Source organism: Thunnus maccoyii, chromosome 1 (genome assembly GCF_910596095.1).
Source record: "Thunnus maccoyii chromosome 1, fThuMac1.1, whole genome shotgun sequence".
In the NCBI taxonomy this organism is placed as follows: domain Eukaryota; kingdom Metazoa; phylum Chordata; class Actinopteri; order Scombriformes; family Scombridae; genus Thunnus; species Thunnus maccoyii.
The window spans coordinates 18,868,976-18,887,300 of NC_056533.1; the positions used below are offsets into that span (position 1 = coordinate 18,868,976).

Below are 18,325 nucleotides of genomic sequence, written 5' to 3' on the forward strand. Positions count from 1 at the left end.
ATACATGGCTTGAGCAGGCTTGTGTTAATCAGTATCATGTCTGATTATGTAGCCATGGGGCATAGAGGGGTTTACAGACAATACTGGTTTTTTGTGCTGGCAGACTGGTGTGTCGGGTCCTGAGAAAGTCTGCTGGCAGATCTAGACCGGCCTCTCTGCCAGTAGCCTACCATACAGCCCTCAGGCAAACTTCCATGCAATGCAGCAGAGTACAGTAGGGCTATTCTCTGCTCTGAATTACACAAAGCAGCGATATGATACATCCCGAAAGTCCTATGTAACACAAGAGCAACACTCTTATGAAAATAAGATCATATTGATACTGTGAAAACACAAAGGAGATAAAAAAAATAAAAAGGTTATGATTGTAATAAAATGTTTTCCTCAACTGATGCAATATGTTTCTGATGTTTCTACCTGTAACAATCAGATGTGATAAAATCATCTGAATTGGCAAACTAAGCTTAAGGATTCTCATTAATTTGAGGAGCCCACAGTTGTCTGCTTCAAGGAGAGAGAATCACATGAGCATAATCCTAAGTGAAATAATCACAGCTCTGAGCAACAGCAAACGGGGATGAATAAATAAGGCTGACTAAATAAATGATCAGTGATTGTTTGGCTTTAAGTGCTGTTGCTGTAGCTCAGCATCCTGATTTAGTCGAAGCCTTCAGCCATCCCTCAGCGGAGCTATGGTCTTAGCGGAAGAGAAACGGCTAAAAAGCCCCATTCTTCTTCATACCTTCAATATTCAATGAGAGCGCTAATTGCACTGTGCTGAAAGAAAGAAAAAAGGGAGGGAGGCGGAGTGGGGAGGTGGGAGGGATCTACTGGCTAATGGTCCGTAGGGGGAAAATAAAGGAGAGGAAAAAAAAGGGGATTTAAAAAGTTAGACATATCCTCAGGAGGTTCCTTCCTCTTTGTTTTTACCTGTGCGTCTCTTAGCTATAATGCTAATGCTCATTAGCCAGTCTGTGTGATATCCACCGAATCACGGCTACTGTTAGCGAACGTCACCGGGAGCACTCTGGCGAAGCGAGTGCATCCAATGGTTACACACAGGCTGCTCTGTTGTCAGCCGGAATCCAACTCAGGCTTTTTTTTTTTTTTTCCCTTTTTTGTTTTACCTCAAAAGTTAGTTGGAAAGATATCTTGGAATATATTCGCTCAAGGTGCACCCATTTGTGAAGAAGAATTGGGGGATGCATATGCATTAAAAAGTCTTTGTGTGTATAAAATGCCAGCGCAGCACTTTAGCCTTTCCTCATCATTCCACCCCCGTTTCTCCCTTTAATCTTTGGCAGAGTTATAATACAATAAGTCCCTATAATCATCGAATCTCTTTCTCTCGACTTACCTGGGATAAATGAATGGGCTTAAACAGGGAGGTAGAGGAAAAAAAGAGAAAAACAAAATGATGCAAACTTTGAATTAATCATTATAAAATAAAAAATGTTAAAATATCAACATGGCTAATGAGTCTCACAGTCGAATGTTCTTCTTATCACCACCGGGGGCAGTGTGTGTTGGACCTCGGCCTCAGGTACCAGGCTGCGGTGTCTCCTCCTGCTCTCCCCTGCAGTCAGCCCTTTCACTGTCCCCTGGTATACGGCAAGTGAAATACTGCTGATCGGAAGTTTTTCTCATAAATCATGCCATCCACCAAACAAAGCAATAAAGATGTTTGTTTGCATTATTGAAGGAAAAATATTGCCTTAGGTCAGCTTTAAGCAGTGGTGTGTGTGTTTGTGTGCATGCATGCATTTGTAAAAACACATGTTCGCATTGGTGTGTGCCTGCCAAGTAAATTTTTTTTCCCTTGAAAAAAAAAGTAATTTGCTTAAGAAAGGCATATTTTGTTGAGTTCACTTTCTCTTTATTTCAACGCAAAAGTCAGTAATAGTATTTCTGATTGCTCAGCCAATCAGAAATTAGCTGCGTGTGTTTGTTTGAGTCAGTATGAAAGTGCTGGTGGCGGCGGTGATGGTGGGAGGATGTTACATACTAGCGCATACTGGAAATGTACGTGTCACTGCATGTCTGTGCTTGTGAATATGAGTTCGGGCTCTTTTATGTTCTAGTTTTATCTTTGGGGATCATTTACCACTCTTGACAATTTTATAACAGTCCATTTGGTGCTATTTATATTGATCACACAGGCTGCCAAACACAGGCTCAGAATACAGGCTTTTCCTGAATTTTACTCTTTTTGGGCCTCAGCTTTTCTTTCTCTCTTTTCATTCTTGTCACCTGCTTCCCTTCCCACAGCTTGACTTCCTTCATGCTTTTAAAACTGATACAGAATCCCTTTCAAAACATCTTTTTTTCACTCTGGTGTGTCGGCATGTCGCTTTAGAAAGTAAAATGACAGTCCTGATAAAGTTTTTAGATTGTTGCTTGCTAAACTATGTATACCTGTAGTTATGGATGTGCAATTGTATTGAACAAGATATTACAGTGTCCTTTACTGCGTTTTCAGTGCACACATATTCACCATGCGGGGGAATAAGTGCCCTTTTGTAATTACACTCATCCCAAAAACATAAATATGATAACCTTAGCATGACCCTCTTGGTTGCGTGTGTGTTTTGTGGTCTCTATCTTTCTCTTAGTGAGTCACGCAGATATCCAGATAAAAACACAATACGTGCACTATGTGGTTGTTTTTGTTCATTTTATTCTACCAATAAAAACTCTGGAAATTATAGATTTCTTTTCTCGAGGCACCTCCGATACAAAATGTGAAGTGTACATTGCACATTAGATAACCTGGCAAGAGTCAGGACACATACAGTACCTGTGTAAGATAATTTCCGCCTGCTTGCTAATTAGAGAGCAACCCAACCCACTTCTCTATCAATAGGATCCTCCGCTCAGTTGGTCACTCAACAGCATTCCAACTTAAGCTTGAACCTGGTACACTCATTAAAACTAAACCCAAGTATTTGGTTTGCGGTACTGAGGCTTGCATGCGATTCATCACTCCACGTGTTTGTGTGTGTGTATGTGTGTGTGTGTGTGTGATGAAAGTGTATTGGCCCTTCCCCAGTTGTGCTGTAACTTAACCTAGTCCATGAGAGTCTGTTCTGGGCTCTTGGCTCTACTCTCATGGCCTTCAAGCATTCAACACTTCATCTGAGTAGGAGTTTGTGAGGGTTTTTTGGGTGCTTCACATGGCCAACACACTGAGACGGATCCCTAAGAAGACCAACGTTTCTCCAGTTTCACTCATGAGAATTACAACACAAATAATCAAACGTTAGGTCACCGAGACGGGCTTAAAGGGAAGGCGACTCACTGACAAGAAAAAGACTCGAATAAGAAACTGAAAGACGTTTAAGAAAGACATTACCCTTTTGTTGTCTGCCTACTCTCACAACTTTTTATTATCCTGTTTACTCTGCCTTCTCATCCTTTCCACTCATCCCTCCCTCTCTGTCGCAGAGATGACTTATAGTAAATGGCCTCCCAGAGGGTGCTGCAACAGAGTGAGGGGGTGAGAAATTACCTGCTTTTGTTATCTTAACACCCAGCAGCATTCAAGAGACAACCATCAAACATCCAGCACCTCACTTGACATGAGCAGACTCTACTGATGTGGAGAGAGCTGGCAGTGACATGGTCGGTGGAGTGAGAGTGTGCTGCATCCTGGGCCTGGCAGCTTTATGAGCCCTGGGGGACCATAAAGACACTGGCTTCCAGGCCCTTAGCTGCACCCTGCATTAGGGTTAGAAAAGCATGGGGGGACAGGGACAGGATGCCTGTTTGGTCACAGTTCATTCTTATCTAAGCAGGGTCTTCCCATTCACAGTAGATAGAGTGAAAGTGGGCTACTTTTATAACCAGCTATGACTTGTTTTCAAAAATGCAAAAATCACTGTTAACACACATACCCACACAAGAAAGTCTAAATTATACCTGAAGACAGGCACATAAATGGGCAACTGGATTTTAATACAAACAAATGTCCATATTCAGGCTCAAACACACACATGAACACAAAGTTTTATTTCCTGCCTTTCACATACCTGTGGCATGTCACTGACAGATGGATGGGTCAGTGTTTGTTTTAGCAGTCAGGTCTTTGCATGACTGGAGGAAGCTCTGGGATCGCTGTATCAGTGTTTAGACAGATACTACTGGGCCCGAAAGACACACACACACACACGCTATCCTCAGGCCCTTAGAACGCTGCTCATTGAGCGAGGCAAAGGCCACACACACACACACACACACAAAAAAAAAAAGGCCAAAAAAGAATAATGGATGTGGTGCTCAAACGTACCGTAGTCAATTAGTAACGCCAAATAGTTTGGGAATATTTACTCTGCTAGATGTACCAGATAGTTTTACTCTGTCAGGACCATTTCAGTTAGTGTAAGTTAATTGTCTGTTAATTTCAGAACAAATTTGAAATATTTGTAACTCCCATAGTTTATTGAGACTCATTGCAAGGGCTGGTGGTAGATCCTGCCCATTTTCTTAACGTTAACGAGGACTGTTTTATCACGGCCAGTGATTTTTTTTTTTTTTTTTTACTGTGTGTGTTTGCCCTTTTTTTCCAAGCTTTCATTGTGACTGGAGGTGACCCACTTGGCAGGAAGTTTAACAGTGTTTTATAGAGTAATCCTCATTGTCCCAGCCTCCTCATGGTAAGTTAAGGGGACCAGTTTGAGGAGGAGACAAGGAGCCTAGAAAGATTTAGACACAATGGGAACACACACACGCAGACCTTCATGGGCATCTGTTTCCACTGAGATCCCACTGATGGAGAACAGAGACTTCACCGTCTGCAGCTCCAAGGCACTGAGATCCCCATACACACACACACACGCACACTTACAGGTGCACAGACACATACATACAATAGATATGCAAAGTCACAGAGTGAAAACGCGGGATAACACTGGTGAAACAAGGCGGTCAAGTGCTGAAATGTGCTCTCATCTCGCAGCAATGTTAATCTAAGAAATATATATATATATATATCCCTGTTGTCATGACTAAATACAACTGGCCGAGCGATGCGGTGGAGGCGACGTGAGTCAATGCCAGCCACAGTGGTGCAATTGCACACTGTTTTTCTGGGCGTGTGAGCGAGCGCTCCCTTTACAACCTCTGACAGTAAAGTGTGAATCATCATTTGTTTCATCATCATCACACTCTGCCTCCCTCAGGAACACAGTATGGGGGTTGTGACCGCTCCAGCCCAGTTTTCTAGTAATGCGAGAGCCAACTGCGCGTGTGAGACACAAACTTTATCCGTCTTTCTCCCCGCTTTCTCAAACCACCTCCCTTTCTGTCTCTGTCATGCTCCTCACGCTCTCTGCTCAGCATGACTGAATGAAAAAAAAAAAAAAAAAAGAGAAAAAAGGTGCCTGGGCCTCATCTTGAAGTAAATTAATCTCTTTTCATTTTTCAGTTTGCATTATTACATATTTGTTTCAGAATCCCCAACCTTTTCCATGTAAGTTGAGCTGCAGTGGGTGTTTCTGCAGATTAAAATGTATTAGAGTATTCAAATGATCAGGCCTCCTCTGTAAAACAAAATATCATTTTATTTAGCAATGTGTCCTCTCAAAAAAGCATTTGCACAGGAAATGTTAATCTAATTATCACGTGGAGCAGATATGAATTGTTTGTATTATTCATCTTTATATTACACTTAACAAGAACAAACAGCTCCTGAGGCCAGGGGGGTTCCAAAGAAAACTTGTGGTAAAGGTGGTCACACTGAGGTTGAGATTTGTGTGTGCCTATGTGAGAGTGAGTGCTTGATTGTGTTTGTGTGCTTGCATGGAACCTGCAGGTGCAAATACACATCCGTGGGGGGCCAAAAAAAGGTAGAGAGATAGGCAGTGAAGTTTCTGTTGCCACAGATACTGTATCATTTCTCACCACCTCAAAAGTCACCAGAATGCGAGACTGCAGCTACTGCTGCTGCGCAAATGAAAACACTGACAGACTCCGAACATCTAAAATACCCGCTGACATGTTCCGCTGAGCGAGCTTACATAATGAATGTTGGTTTTCAGCAAACTGTCTTGACAATGAATTAACTGGATTTATTGCAATGGTACATAGTGACCCAGGCTTTCTGCTGTTGGAGACGAAACACTAATGCATCCAGTTATGTGGTGTGCTGCCTTTGTAGTTGTGTGTGTTTGTGTGTGTTGTGGGAAGGTGTTTTATTTATAGTTATATTGTTTGACATTTCTAAAAAATGTATTTATTTGAGGAACGGGTGTATTGAATTGCCTTGGAGGTGCTGTTTTCAGACGCATAAACAAATGTTGATACATGATGAATTAGAATGGAGTGCAGCATTTGTGGACTAAACATCGCAGCATGCTTTGGCACCATCTGCACCAATGCTGTCATGGCGTGCATAAGAGAACAAACCGCTCCTCCTGCCCTGTGCACAAATGAATATAAAACATTCCGTTCATTTTAGCACCGAGCGCCAGCCTTTGTTAGAGTGTGTGTATAGGTGTGTATGAGATGAAGAGATGCATGAGTGTATGTAAATAAAAGCAAAAGTGAGGGGAAAAAAAAAAAAACAGTCGATATAGTGAAGACTGGCCAAGTGGCTGCAAAAGTAAAACATAAACTCTTCCAGAAAAATGACTAATCGCTACTTTTAATACCAAAATAAAGTATGACCACAGGATTTGTTCTGCTCTGCTTTTTTAATCCTCAAATTACAGCAGATGGTCAATACTGACTGGAGTCTCAGCTTGATCTGTCACAGGTTGCAGAGAAAAGGAAATCTGTGATCACTTTTTAACAGAAGTGTATTTATATCTAGTTTTTATTTGAAGTATTACGATTACTTACTTACTGAGAGTGTAGAATGTACCCTCTAATGTCTAATTTCTTGTCTTACAGTTGTGTTTGTTTTCCTCTGTAACGTGATTGTCCGATATGAGCTGCACCTTCCCAGCATCACGGAAAGAAAGGTATCTATTTCTGCTCCTTCCTGCCATGGCTTAGAGCAGACATCCATATCTTACCATAACCCCATCGTAGTTCTAGACCTATATCTCTCTGTCAAGCCTCACAGAGTGAAACACAGTTTCCTGTTTGTTTTGTCCAACCTGTGCCAGCCCTCTCTTACTAGCTGCTCTTGATGTTTCAACCATGCGTCAACTTTGACCCTAACTGAAACCACTATCAGCCTAGTTTGCCCCGATCACAGGAAGTCATGCTCTAAACTTGTGGCCTCGGAGATGGTTATGAAAGCAGGTAAAAGAGAAAAAAAGAGGAAGAGCATGTAACACATTCACTCAGTGACAATGAAATTGTAAAGAGAGACGAGCTCAGAGAAGAGAGGAGAGAAGCAAAATGAGAAAGATATTAAAGGTATTAAGTAAAAATAATAACAGAACAATCACAAGTGGTGATATTAGACGACAAAATGAGGTTGGTTTCACAGGGCTATATATCATTTATGTTATGCAGTATGGGTTCGTATGTATCGTATCGTAGTCCTCTTCCTATTTAGATTAAACAAACAGCTTAAGGTTTCAATCGCTTCTGGAGTCTATCTGTGGTATAGCCATCATCTTTCATTCACCCTTTCAGAGATGTTTTCTATTTGACTGTCTCCTCCATCCTCCTCCATTTCTGGTGTACTCTAAACCGCTATACTCCCACACGGAGCACTGCAGCCCAGCAGCTGAGGGGTGAGACGACAAGTAAAAAATTTAAAAAGACAGCCCTCCTTTGGCTTAGTTACAGGAGCAGACACACACAGCTAGTAGGCGCTAAGTCTCACGCTGAGTCTGGAGACAGAAGACGTGGGCTCCAGCAAAGCTCTGTCTCCCGAGTTGTGATGTTGCGTGTCTGTTCTGCTGTTAAAGATCCAGAGTTGAAATAACTGACAAAATATCTGCGGGAAATCTTTGATGAGAGGATAATGTTGAAGAAAGAGAGGAGGAGGAGGAGTGGTGAGAACTTGCATGTGTGCATCTCTGTAGGAGTGCACAAGGGAGAGAAGTTGAGATATGAAAAAAGATGAAGAGACTGAAGATATGAAGGAGACAGACAGCACAGCAGACCACAGCGTGTCTAAGAAAGTGAGCATTACACCGTCTCCATCAGCCTTAATAGAAACACGCTCCAGCCCATTATGGAGAGGTGTTTGAGAATAAATCATCTAACAGGCCGCTTTTGAAAGCATTACCCTGTCAAACCTAATCTAACCTACCTCTGCCTGCTCTCCCCTCCCATCCCACACCGGCCCCCTCTCCTCCCTCCCTTAGTGAGCAAAGCCGTTTGCCGCCTCAGGCAAGGGCTGGGAACATAAGAGCAAAGTCACAGCAGAGCTGTAGATTCAAGTCACCACCACAGTGTCTCCTCTCAGACTGCATGCTTTGCTTCACAGGAACAGACCCACATTGTGAACTACTCTGGGTTAACTCCATCAATATGTGTTTGGTCACCCATCGAAATATTTCGGCCTGGAAAAACGTTAGTATTTTTCTTGTGAGTGTGTCATTTACAAATGAATTTGTTTGTGAATTTGTTGAGGATTTTGGAATAAGAATGTTGAAGGATTTGGAGAACAAAAGAATAACAAGTTAACAGTCTCTGATGTAACCACTGCTGCAATGAACATGGATGAGAACTGCCTTCCTCATGTCTCCTCTGTGTCTGTCACACAGTGTGGTTTTCACCACAAGACACATCCCCTATCCTTCTGGGAACCATAAGGCCAGCCTCTATGACAGCACGGCAAAGCAACAAATAGACTAGCACATAGACTCTGACCGCGAGAAAGGAGTTTTAGAGAATCATGCCGACTGATAGTATCTCTAATGCCACTTGAGGAGGAACTACTTGTCTCTGCATGCACAGAAGCTCGTCTCTTTAAATCAGATTTATGGCGTTCACTGTTCACATTTTGAGCCCCTGCAGGGTTTTTTTTGCCCCCGATTCAATGAAGTTCAAGAAGTGTAAATTTGTATTTATTTTTTTTACCCTGCATTTTCAGAATTGACATCGTAATGAATTGGCAGGGCGTCTGATACATGATAACTGTTTCGCACAGGTTTGCACTTCCGTTCTCACTTAAGGACAAGCCCCATTGATTGGTTGGATATGGAGCAATAAGCCTTGTGTGTTTTTCCATGGCTCCCTCCAGTGCTGAAGCAGGCTGATGCTCCGAGCTGCTATGTGTGAGACGGCTCGGCGCGCTGACTGACAGCCCTGGATAAGGGATAGTGTGTCTGCCCTCAGTGCCAGCACAGCTAGAAGTGATAAACACCAGCAACCTGATCCAGAGACAAGAGACGCCTCTGCCTCCGACAGAGTTCAAACTTAATGCACTTCTATTCTTCTTAGCCAAGTCCAGATTTGCTTGGCTCAACCCCACTGAGCCTGAATTGGCCTTGCCAGGTGGAGGTCAGTGGAGGCTATTCTAGCAGTTTTTGACCACTTCTGATTGGCTCTTCCTTTTGCCAGTGTATCTCATCCGCAGTCTGGCAGACCATCACAATTTCAATCTTTCCGCTGCTTCTGCTTTATAGCCAGGCCTTACAGTCTCCATTATTCCAAAAGCTTCTCCTATTCAATATTCCTATTGCACCAACAGGACCTGAGCATTCTCTCTGTTCAGGAATATTTATGGAAAGTTTATTTTATCTGTATTTTATTGCTACTCTTGTGCAAATAGGCCCCCATAGAGTCCCTGGTCCCTGCCCTTGCAGTAATGGCAATGTAAACATGGGAAAGTAATTTGAATTCTAACAAAGTGGAGATTAGCTGGTGACAGTTTGTGGCATGGGCGATTATTTCTAAAATAATCCTGTTTTGATATGCATCTGCGTCCCGGCAGGAATTTTCAATTTGTTTTCCCATTGCCGCATGTAAACAAGCTCTAGTGTCTCCTTATCATGGCGTCGCACGGACAAGGAAAGAGCGTATGCCTGCCCCCCCCCCCCTCCTTCCTCCTTCCATCTCACCACACAACCTGTCTCCTCCATCCTGCGTCTGGTTAGAGTCGCTGAGCGGCCGCGCTTGTCTGGGTTTCAACAAGTCTCTTTATCGAGAGCAGGTAGGGGGTTTTATGTGTGTACCTGCAAGTCATTTGCAAACATGAAGTCCTCAAAACGCACCTCGTGAATATGTTCTGCTTGAGGAGTTCTGCCCATTCCCTGTCTGAATAGGCAAATATGCAGCATGGCCTGTCTGCCAAAGGAGCCATCCTACCCACAGGCCTGGGGCATGTGATAAATGTTTACACTTTTGACTGTCAACTAGGAGTTATGGAAAGAATTGACTATTTATTTGAATTACTCTCATAAAAAATCCACTTCAATTTAAAGTTTAACTTCACCCAAAATATTACTGAAAAATGCAGTACGATAAAGGCGCTGCACGAGATTTATTGTCCTAGGTGTGATTTGGCTGTTAACTAGTGAGGAGGTTTTCATTTATTTCACATGGTGCCAGTAGAGGTGGTTACACAGAAAGTCCTGGACAGCAAGATATTAGCTGTTTACTCACTCTTCTTTCATGTGGATAGAAAGCCAGGGGGCTGTTTATCTCTCTCTGATTGATTGCTCCTGCCTGAAGCTAATCAGCATGTAGCTCGTTGTGTCTTAATGTTTATGGGGATTATAGGAGGATAAACATGGTAATCCTCGATGTTGTGCAGGACTTCCAATTATCACGCTGTTTCACCAAAAATAAGGTCACCATAGATTTAACCTATTAATGCAATATAAGCCAGCCAACATCCCTCTGCTGTTAATTTCACCAAAGTTAAACCTGACTTTAGACCCAGATCTGAACCTGGCTGGGAGTCATAGGTGACTCATCTCTGTTACAATAGGTTGTGACTGGAGCTGACCAGCTAGGTTAGGCTGTGGTCACTGCCGTGACTGAGGTAGGCTTCCTTACAGATAGAGATAACAGGCAGAGGTGAATGTCTAGTCCATGCTGACAGTCTGAATCGATTAGGGATGGATCACTTACACGCAGCGATCGTTACAACCCCACCCCAGCGCTCAGGTGGAGCCATGGAGTGACTCATAGCAGCACAGAGAGGTGATGGTCCTGACTGAGTTGTGCCCTTGCCCAGGAGGCAGTGAAAAGCAGTTTTTATCATACGCTATTCTTTGGCCCAGTGGGTGTTTGAGTTATATTTACAAGTTATGTCCAAAACATTTGGCAAAAGTATCCCGCAATCTCTGATTGACAAACATCGCATGATTGATAAACCTCCTCTTTTCACGCCATTAAGACTGCGTGAGAAGAGCCACCTCCATATCCTCCCCTCATTAATCTACTCTAATACATTCACTGCAAAGAGCTGCTTTCCCAGGGAAGAGCAAGCAGGCCTTAAATTACAATACAGAGGAGTGGAATCATTACTACCTTTAATGTTCCCAATCTAATTGAGGCATTAATTTAAGTAGAGTCTCCAGCGAGGATTATTCATAACTGCTTTTTAATTTAGAAGGGTGATCAGCAGAAATATTCCCCAGATCAGAGGCTAAGTCCTTTCTCTGGTTTCCCCTTTCACTGATTTTCAAAGCCCTTGGACATGGGTGAAGCAGAAGTATACACACAGCAGCAGGCGAGAGCAGCCCCTGGTCTTTTCAACAATAAACACAAACACTGAGGCAATGCAGCTTTTTTTGGTGCACTTCTTTCTCATGTAAAGCTAAACATCATGTGCATGACACAGCACCAAATTAAACACTTTGATGACAAGGGACAAAAATGTACTGAGCCACAGCGAATTATATTTTACCCCAGAATCTGTGCTGAACTGTGCTCTACTATTACTTTCTGAGAATTACTTTGTGCTCATTTTAATAAATCAGATTGTTTTTAGAAATATTTTCATGATAGCTACATCACCAGAAATTGTAGGGTCCTTATCATTAGAGTTTGACACAGAGCCTCAAAGAAAAAAAAAAATACAGGGCCACATGACGCACCTACAGTTGATTTTTCAGTTGATGGTACTTCTTCCCAAACAAATATGCACTTAGACAAATTGCCACAAACCACACAAACACACACACACACACACACACACACATACATAAGGTTAAGAACTGACCATCTATTGCAAATGGCTAGGCAGTCAAATTTCAAAGAATCTGAGATCATAGAGAATTTTCTACTGAGAGAAGTCATCTCTCAGTATATTTAACACTTGAATTATAGTGTTCAGAATTCAGACATGTAGCTATAAATATTAAACTTGTATCTCAGCAAAGTCAACAGTTCAACGGTACTGATAACAGCTGCAGCACATAAAAAGGGTGATGTTGGGGTGATGGAGGGAGCTGTAATGTTGGCATGAAGGAATCAACTGGGTAATAGTGTGCTTGTATAGAGAGATATGACCAATCAGCTTATGTACCAATGATAAATGAAAAAGTTGTTGTTGTTCTGGCTGGGTGAGTGCAGTGAACCTTGGGACTTTGGTGCCCCTCAGGATCTCAGGCCCTGGAAATGTACTGCGTGTGAAAGGAAAACTTAAAAAGCAGCTGTAGCTGTAGAGAGACTGGTTGTTTAAATCAAAATATTGGGATTAAATGTGATAACTAGTTTAGTTATGCTTCTCGAGATGTAGAATTTTCCTGTACCTGTGCTGACAGATGCTGATTGTTTAAAGAATACCGTAGTTCCACAGCTATAACAATGAAAACAAATCTCATAAGTCATGTGGCAAAAGTTGCCCCTCTGCTTACTATATACTGTATGATACTTTAACTGCGAGGTGTTTTTGGAATTTAGGATGCATTTTCACAGGTTTTCTTTTCCCCTTTGAAATCACTCACTTAAATAGTGAGGCTCAGAGGGGGAGGATTATTAGTGAAGGAGCTCCATATTGAACCACAGCAGCCAAATTTGGCCAAAGGGGAGAAATCAGCAACCCAAGAGACACAGGTATCTGATTGTTGTGACTCTCTAAAACATACAACCAAACAAGAGCACCTGAGGGACAAGCACATGCGCTCACATATGCATATACCCAAAACACGCACGCATGCACGCAGACCATACCCCGAGGGACTTGAGTCACACTGATACCGTCGCAGTCCCCCTGTGGCACTAGAACCAGGCATGGCATGCCATCTGGAGTTGGGAGGAGGGTTTGTTAGAGGGGTGTTGAAACCGAGTGGTACATGCTTCGACCGTGCGGCTGACCATCTGGCTTGGCGTACTGTGTATCAGTAACTTTGAGCAGTCCTGTAAGAGAGAGAGAGGAAGGGGAGATGGATGGATGGAGACAGAGGGGTATATAGCTGTAGGGTTAAAAGCAGCCAGAGCTCAGTGACATCAGTTTGATGGATGTATTCTGTATATTGCTCTTCCGCTCTCGTTCTATCTTTCTCTTTTGCTCCGAGAGCTGAGAAAGTAAACTCAGTCAGTTTTGAAACTGGCACATTATCTTCACAATTCTTTACTCTTTGCTACGTGTAGATTTTTCAATGACAAATGAAGAATACTCTCTACTGTCATGTCTGAAAATGTCAGAAAGCAGTGTGCCTCAACTCAAGGTGACATCTTCATATTGCTTGTTTTGTCCGACAAACAGTCTGAAACCTAAAGGTATTCAGATTACTATCATAGGAGACTCAGGAAATGTTGACATTTCAGAAGATCGAGCCAGTGAATTTAAAGCATTTCTGCTTTACAAAAAATTACATGAACAATTGACAGGTAAAAATGACTTAACCGCTAAACAGCACAAACCTTAATTTAGTTACTCTTAAGAACAAGATGAAGATAAGACAGTGAGAGTTGGAGCTGATGTTTGGGGTGGTTGAGTTGCTGACGTCTTGACCCGTTGCCTGTGGGAAGACTGCCAACGGCAGACAGACACGCTTGGAGTCCATGTAGCTCAGAGCTCCATGACCCTTTTCTTACCACACAGACTGAGCGAGAGACCCAGAGAACGAGCAAGGGAGGGAGTAAGTGAGAGAGAGATAAAGGGAGAAAAAAAGGGGATTTATCTCATGAGCCTATGTGTGGCCTGACTCGTGTCCGCATTAAGCCAAGTGAGGTATCCACTTCCCCTTAATATTTTATAGTTTCCTTCAAAGAGGTCCTGCTGCCTGAACTAAAGTCTCTGTATGGGTTCAGTGTAAGAACTCTACTTCCTACCTGGTATCCTGGACCTGTATAGTGTTACCCTTCTCTCCTTTACTGATCTCTTTCCTCACACTTTATCTGTGTGACTGTGCAGCTCACCTTAACCCACGAGCAGTATTACCCCAACAACACAGTCAGTGGACATTATGAACGGACGCATTTTCAGCAGGGTTAGAGGATGGAAATGGAGGAAAAGACTTGGTCAGCATATTGGAAAGTTCTAATCAAATTGGCGTGATGAGTGTACTGACAAGCATATTTCTTGCAGCTCCTGGGCTTCCTCAGATGGAGCAAAGGAAGACTGGCATTAGCACATGATGGTCCGCCCTTTCTCTGAACGTGTGAAGGAAAACAACAAGAAGTAATAAAAAAATATATATATATGCACTGTATGTATTTATGTTGGTGCCCAATTACTGACCCGTCAAAGGGACTAAAGGGTTTCAAGAAACAGATTAAATCTGGTATTGCTTTAACTTCAAAGCCAGGAGAGGGTATAGAGTTCCTAAACACATCATGAATATTGCAAGATTGTAAAGTCACTCTTTCTGATCTGAAAAAGAAACTTTTTGAAGAGCTCCACCTCGCCTCCTCCAGCCCCCCAACTTACAGTAGCTGAGCGGATGGGCAGTCCATTAACTATTTAAATGCACACAGAGATGTGAGAAGTAGTGGCCAGCATTTTAATGAAAAACAGAGAGTGGATTGGCTCCTGATGGGAACACTCTGTTTCTGATTACCATTGCTGCAGCTCAGAATTACATTTATAGGTCTGGATGTGATTAAAGTTACATTGATATTTTCTTTTTCTTCTTTTTCAGTCTGTGTATGCATGCTCTTTTTCCCTAACCTGCCGTGTGGTGCATAGAATTCGTGGTGGCTCCATTTTTATGTCTGCAAGTCAAGACAGTGACAAAGTGCTACTAAATCCAAATAGGTCTGAGTCAAAGCCAAAGTGTCATCTATCCTGCGTATTTCCCCCGAGGGAGTTCTAACCTACCCAGCCTTCACTGTCCTATCTTGGGCACTGTGCTAATAAGGAACACCCCTTATTTAAGCTGGGTGAGGTCCTGTCAAGCATTCTGGTTCAAGGCTACAGTATGAGTGCCTATCCAGGGACACTCTGCCAGCTGGAGATGAGTGATGGAGGGTACAGAGTTGGAATATATCACTCCTTCAGTCATTAACTGTTACCACCTATAATAAGGTAGGAGATTGTGTAGCTACATGAGAGGCAGTCACAGCTTAGTGACATATCCTGATACCACACATGTCATATTTCAACGCTGACTCCTACAAAATACATTTATATACTAATTAGCTTTAACCAAATATGTTTTTGGAGGACACATAATTGTTGCCTGGAACATGTCCACTGACAATATATCTCTTTTGTTTAATTCCAAAAAGTTTGTGAAGTGAGGGTGGATGATTGGCCATAAAAATCCCAGGACTTTGACACCGGAGACCAGGGTTTGCATCTATGTATTATATCTTGTCAGGTTTAGGCTATTAAAATGCTTAACTAGGAATAGATTGTATTTTTGGTTAAATAATAAAACAGCAACGTATCCCAATTTGTGCTTAAAGTCAGCTTTGACTTTTTCCAATATTTAACCGAGACCACAATTTGTCCCTTCCCCCTTCCAAGTACTTGATGTTTCCTAAACATAACCATAAAAACATTAATCAAGTTTTTAGTTTCCAGTAGCAGAAGATGTAGGAAAAACAACTAAAGTGCACTAACAATGACAAAATGTATTTTCTAATGCATTGTTGAATATAAACATAATTTTAGGAGACAGGTTTGCAAATCTAAGTGTAAGTTTCTTTTGAGATTTCAAAAATCTAAAGCAAGATACAAAGCATAGGAAGTTACTTGGTCCTTGGAACCAGTATTTACAGATCTTTACAGCTGATTTTGCCTCTCATCTCCTCTTCTGAGAACAGAATCTCAGCGAGTCTTAACCTCTACGCATATGTGTCTAAGAATAGAGAATGAAATGGCTTCGCACTGATTAGTGCTTCATTAGTGAAGCTCCATTGCAAAAAGCATGTGCTGTCCTTCGTGATTTAAGGGTGCATCTAAAACACACTGTTCTAGTGTCTGGCTCTCAAGTATTTTACCTCTGAGGCGTTGTAACAACAGCCACTTGAGTTCCCTCGGGCAGGGTGCTAAGTGGCTGAGAGGACTGGGAGAGGCTTGTGTAGAAGACTGAAGACATGCCTCTGTAGACACGCATGCATCTTTGCACTGCTCTCACTTCACACACAAGCTCTCCCCGGCAGAGTCAATAAACTGTTTGTTTTAAGTGTCTCTCTCGCTTTCATTCACTCTGTGTATCTCTTGCTTAACTCTCTGCGCCCATGATCTGAAATGCCTTTCTCTCTTTTGCTCTCTCTGCTCTTCTGAAGCAGTGCTCAATCTTGCGCTGCAGCGCAACAGGAAGCCATTTAGAGTATAGTCCCCACCATTGTTCCAGTCTGTTTCTCTCAAAAAGCTTTTATCGCCTCTACTAAGCGCTCTGCCAGGGGAGAAACAAAGATTTGTTGATAGTTTGCTGCTGCTAAAATTGCACCCTGAAGGTTTACACACTTAACATGTGGAACATGTAATAAATTAAAAAACAACAAGATGCAAACTTTCGGTGATGGACGATGTTCCTGTGAGTGATGAAAGCAGGGTTGTGTACTCTGGCAGGGACACTGCAGCTTCCTCTTTGTTATCTCAGAGCCTTCACTCGAGCTTTCCTGTTGCTCTCAAACCTCTCATCTCTCTTTTCTTCTCCTTGGAGACAACTATGCCTTTGCTCTATACATGCTCAGGGTGTATAGATGCATTATCTATAATGCATATCTATGTTGACTTAGCCGCTGCCTATAACTAATCACCTGTCAAGACCCCAGGAAAAGTTCTTGGCTTTGCAACAATTTGTCATAGAGGCGCATTACAAAATAACTGGTTGCACAACAATGAAGAAAATTTACTGAGTATCAAATACATTGAAAGAATATTCTTCAAATTTGAGCCATTAAATCCAATATAGATTTAAAAATGTTGCATGAACATATTATCTAATGTGTGTGGGAAATCAACAAGCTCAGTCAGAGAAAAACAGTGATAGCCATATGAGCTGAAAGTGAAGAAGCTTGAAATGTTTATTTATAAGTGAGCTTTCATTAAAACACTGGGCTTACAGACCACTGCACAGGCTAAGTGCACACACCATAACTTCCCTGCACATATAATAAGAGTAAGGCAACATATCTGTATCGTTCTTACAGAGGTACTGAGTAAATGCCCAGATGACAAAAACTTAACACAACAAATTCTTGCATCGATCAGTTGAAAATTAGCAATAGCACAGAGTTTGTGCAGCACATCAGTTTCATGCTCTGTATTGGAACTACAGTATGTTAAATTGCATCATCCCTATCAAATAAAATTTTAAAAAATTAAATAAATCAGACTGACAAAATTAAAACTGAATGATGAGACATTTCAGGTTTTGTCCATCAGACAAAATGAATATGTATCGCTTGTTTCTGCATCAATAATTTAAATATTTTATAGCAAGCTTGACAGGGTTTTTAGATGGTTATTTTTTTAAAGCATCTTAAAGTTGTATTATAATTAAGGATAGCACACACAGTCAATTTTCTAAGTCTATTTGAGGCAGTAAAATTTGAAAATGTTCATCTTTGTGTGGCTAGAATGGAAAGTCTTGGTTTTATGGTGGTGGTGGTGGTTCTATTTACAGAATCGGTGTCACTCTCACCACAATTGCAAACAAGTAAACACACGGTGCATGTGCATGCATGTGTGGAGTCATTTATACACAACACAGACACTGGCTCATGGTCAGATGAGTGTGAATGCCCCTTGACCTGTCTTCTCCCGTCTTGTTCAGTGCTTAGAATCTAAGTCTGTTCCTTGACCCTTGCTGGGGTAAGCTGCTTTTGGATAATCAATGGACATAAGTTTAAGTTAATTGCCATGTCACGATGTCACAGACACCACAGAATCGCCATTGAGGACTATATGTGGGGGGCAGTTGTAAGAGGATTAAAAGGACCAGATGTCTCTGTGTTTAGCCTAGACAGGTTCAGATCAGACTGACCGCAGTGAGTTCCCAGAAAATTTTTTCCCAGAATTTATGATCCTGAAAATTGTGCATCTTGTTCTATTAGCAGCCGCGGTGTT

At 42.1% G+C, this 18,325-nt stretch overlaps 1 protein-coding gene and 1 long non-coding RNA gene across 5 annotated transcripts in view; one reads left to right on the forward strand and one right to left on the reverse strand.

Annotated features, from left to right (window-relative positions):
- Positions 1 to 18,325, forward strand: part of mafa (v-maf avian musculoaponeurotic fibrosarcoma oncogene homolog a (paralog a)) — a 77,264-nt gene that overhangs the window by 31,379 nt on the left and 27,560 nt on the right. Inside the window, exon 3 of one of the 4 annotated variants that reach the window (XR_006097575.1) lies at positions 6,889 to 6,959. The exons of 1 other annotated variant lie outside the window; for it this stretch is intronic. The gene's annotated coding sequence lies outside the window, so the exon portion shown is untranslated. Of the gene's footprint in view, positions 1 to 1,520; positions 1,829 to 6,888; positions 8,173 to 18,325 lie in introns of those variants that run through there. 2 more of the 4 variants (XR_006097573.1, XM_042419855.1) reach the window with 2 other exon arrangements.
- Positions 11,480 to 18,325, reverse strand: part of LOC121902527 — a 224,562-nt gene continuing 217,716 nt past the window's right edge. Inside the window, exon 4 of the long non-coding RNA XR_006097580.1 lies at positions 11,480 to 13,215. This is a non-coding gene — a long non-coding RNA (uncharacterized LOC121902527). The remainder of the gene's footprint in view (positions 13,216 to 18,325) is intronic.